The sequence below is a fragment of the Limulus polyphemus genome, unplaced genomic scaffold (genome assembly GCF_000517525.1).
Source record: "Limulus polyphemus unplaced genomic scaffold, Limulus_polyphemus-2.1.2 Scaffold3805, whole genome shotgun sequence".
Taxonomy (NCBI): domain Eukaryota; kingdom Metazoa; phylum Arthropoda; class Merostomata; order Xiphosura; family Limulidae; genus Limulus; species Limulus polyphemus.
Genome location: NW_013669415.1, coordinates 59,506 through 63,643, shown reverse-complemented (window position 1 = coordinate 63,643; position 4,138 = coordinate 59,506). Strand labels below are relative to the sequence as shown.

At 32.5% G+C, this 4,138-nt stretch overlaps 1 protein-coding gene across 1 annotated transcript in view; it reads right to left on the bottom strand.

Moving 5' to 3' along the window:
- Nucleotides 1-1,980: 1,980 nt before the first annotated feature.
- The window catches only part of LOC106470072 (CUGBP Elav-like family member 4), a gene marked incomplete at its 5' end in the record, with an annotated part of 60,782 nt that continues 58,624 nt past the window's right edge, over nt 1,981-4,138 (bottom strand). Inside the window, one exon of the mRNA XM_022398616.1 lies at nt 1,981-2,231. The remainder of the gene's footprint in view (nt 2,232-4,138) is intronic.

Genomic DNA, 4,138 nt, shown 5'->3' with positions numbered 1-4,138 from the left:
CGTTGGTAAAAGAGTAGCCCAAGAGTTGGCGGTGGGTGGTGATGACTAGCTGCCTTCCCTCTAGTCTTACACTGCTAAATTAGGGACGGCTAGCGCAGATAGCCCTCGTGTAGCTTTGCGCGAAATTCAAAACAAACAAACAAAACCAAACAGAGAGCCCACCATTTTATGTGATGCAAAACCGGAGCACAGTTTAATGTACTTTGAGGAGACAGTTAATGAGATGGTCTAAATGCTGACGATTACTGTACAGTAGTAACACGTGTTAAACCTAAACGTTATATTCTTTGAGGCTCACCTATATATAGTCAGTAGTTTCTATTACTATCTTACCAAAACAGTTTCTAGAGAATTCACATTGCTTAGCTGGTGCTGATGGAGTTTTATCATCGAACGTGTAACAATTCTCTCCTGTTTTCACAACAGGAAATACAGTTAGTTAGCTGGATAATACAAACATCTCACTAAATATCCAGAATAAAAGAAATCCACGTTGGGGCAAAAATTACTATACGGTTATCGTGCGGTTTGTTTGTTTGTAGTTAAGCACAAAGCTAAACAATGGGCTGTTTGTGCTCTGCTCACTACGGGTATCGAAACCCGGGTTCTAGCGTTGTAGCTCCGCAGACATACCGCTGTGCCACCTATTTCTGGTCTTCAAAAACAATCCTACTTTTTTAAAAACTGTTTCCTTTTTTCGAAAGTATCTTTTATAGAACATTTTAAAGCTTTCTTTAATGCTTATCTGAAACAAAAAAAAGTTCCTGATATATACATTTTAAATCCAGCATTTTAACAGTTTTAACTCTTGTACTTTATATTTTATGATCTTCTAATTTTACATTTAATTATTCTGTTGAATTTCCTCAGCATTCTTCTAGCTCACATTATTAATTGGTTTTCAGGTTGCTGGGTAAGATGTTTTAATATTTTAATCTATAAAAAAACGACTAGGATAAAAACTTTTAACCTATATTTTGCTTGCTTCTTTCGGATATTCGCACAAAGTTACACAAGGGCTATCTGCACTAGTCTCTAGCTTTGAACTGATGGACTAAAGGAAAGGCAGATAGTCAACAGCACCTAACGTCACCTGTTGGTCTGCTCTAATCGAAAAGTGGGATATGACCACCACTTTTATAACGCAGACAAAGCCCCAAAGTGCGGTTCAATATATATATATATTTTCGTATTTCGAATCCACAATCCAGCTCGCTAAAAAAACTAACCTATGCCTAAAACGCCATCTAGCGCTGTGATAAAAAAAATTAATGTCTTACAATGACTGGGAGATTCGTGTAACTGCATATGAAAAGTTAGGCCTACCTCGACCTTATTCAATTTGGTACATTATTAATGGATAAATAAATAAGCACGACAAAATAAATATATTTACTTCTGCACATTTTTGTGCAATTTAAGAGAAAAAATCTAATAACGAAAATGGAATGCCTGAAGCTTAAACATGAGAACACTTATTTAACCCTAAATTAACTATGGCGAAACGTCTGAGAGATAAAGTGCGAAGGTTGAGAAACACGAAACGTATTAATAAGTCTGCAACCAAAAATTACCTATCGCTCTCAATTATTCGTCCTTTTCTTCCTTCTTCTGGCTTGATGGTGATGATGATGATAAGTTCACTAAGCTACAACAATTTGGTGTATACACGATGAAAACACTTGCTATTCTATTCGCCATTCTGTTCCAATAGCTTCTACAAATGGTAATTTATGAGCAAAGGATATGACATGACGTATGTTTAAGTACAATAATGACATCCCATTAAATCCAGTTATGATATTACAATCTAAAGCATCAATTTTAAAATAATCCTTTCAATCTCAAAAATCATCACATTGTTGTTCAGCTAGGCTTGAGGCTGCAAAATGGTTAAAAATTCTTAGAATCATGTCTATTAAATTAATACATATTAAAGCAAAAAATTTCTAATCAACTACAATGTCGTTTTTGTCCTAGCTTTTTTTTTTTTTAAATTACAGTGGCAAATCTATTTCTGTAGTGAGTCATTTATATATATATATATATTCACATATATATGTGTATATATAATTCATATTTGAGCCCACTTCCTAGGCTTTCTGAGTTTATGAGAAAAAATTACAGGTCCACATCACGGACTGTAACCATTGATGGAAAGGAGAAGATACAAGAAGATCACGTGATTCCAGCCCAGCAACGGAGTTTCATCTTCTTCTCGCTCTTGGCAACTGAAAATGGAAACAATATAAGAAGTGTATCAAAGTTGTATTTCTAGTGTGTATTTACGATGTGAATTACAGTGGACAGAAGTTCAGATAAAATAAGTAAAACATCTTAAAATAAATGTGCCGTGTTTCGTTGGCAGGAGGACTGAAAGAGTGTAATTAGAAGTAAAGAAACCATCGTCAATTAACGCAAGGTGGCACTTTATGTGATTTGATAACGACTTATGGATTTTATGAATGATAGATTTGGATAAGCATTTGAAAAACGGTTATCAAATGTCTAGTTACATTTCTCTATACATACGTTATCTAAGGTATATTAAGATGTACAATATGTTTCAATATGGAACTTACACATTTGTTATGCAAAGTGAAATCCATTCGAAAAGGTAATGAATTCCAAACTACAGCCACCGCCATTGTTAAACATGAACCAATTAGTTACAATAAACAGCCAAACCGAATCAATCAAATGAATATTTTCTACATTATCAGTCAGGAATAAATTATGGTTGTGCTATCTAAAACAGTAAGGAACTACTGATTTGGAAGACACTTTTCTATTTTTTCTTAACTCTTTTGGAGACCCAGTTTTGAACCGTTTTGTAGACTATTTTTTATTTTTTGGAGACTCTTTCTTTAATCCTTTTGGAAACCCTATTTTCAAACCTTTTGGAAACCATATTTTTAAACCACTTGGAAACCTTATTTTTAAACCTCTTGGATACTATATTTTTGAACCTTTTGGATACCATATTTTAAAACCTTTTGGAAACCCTATTTTTAAACCTTTTGAATTCCATATTTTTAAACCTCTTGGATACTATATTTTAAACCTTTTTGGATACTATATTTTTAAACCTTTTGGATTCTATATTTTTAAACCTCTTGGATACTATATTTTTAAACCTTTTTGGATACCCTATTTTAAAACAAAAATATGGTATCCAAAAAGGTTTAAAAATATGGTTTCCAAAAGGTTTTAAAATAGGGTATCCAAAAGGTTTAAAAATATAGTATCCAAAAAAACCTTTTTGGATACCCTATTTTAAAACATTTTGGAAACCATATTTTTAAACCTTTTGAATACCCTATTTTTAAACCTCTTGGATACTATATTTTTAAACCTTTTGGATACCATATTTTAAACCTTTTTGGATACCCTATTTTAAAACATTTTGGAAACCATATTTTTAAACCTTTTGAATACCCTATTTTTAAACTTTTTGGATTCTTGGATACAACATTTCAAAATTAATGAAAGTTTTTAAAACATTCTAACATAATATAGTTACGTCACTTTAGTCACCCTAGTTTTCTACCTATAGTAAAAATAACATGAGTAACAATGTTAGTAATATGTTAATATCAATGTTCCTAAACAAATTTGGATATTAAATATTTAAAACAATATCAACATTTTTATCTTTAAAATAAAAACAAAATAGTTTTAATAATTTCACTTTTAAAATATAAGACCAAGGATCACTGGCTACTTCAAATCTGTGGATCTAAATAGCTGACGCCTGCTTCAACAACTGTCGAAAAAAAATACAATTTGTTTGTTTCCCAATGGAACCTTTATCTTGCAAATGTAAAAGGCCTAGATGCTCAAGTACTTAGCATGCTTTTGTTGTGATTCTTGATGTGATGGATTGTCAATTTCTGTTAAATTGAGTGGAAGACGTGGGGAAAGTAGTCAAAAAGTGTATTGGGAAGTACTAATAATGCAACAAACAGTAGAAGAAAACGACCACGTCAAAATTACAACAAGAATATTGTAAATATCAATGGTGAAGTTGTGCATGGTAAAAATGAATTTCGCGCAAAGCTACACGAGGGCTATCTGCGCTAGTCGTCCCTAATTTGGCAGTGTAAGACTAGAGGGAAGGCTGCTAGTCATAACAACC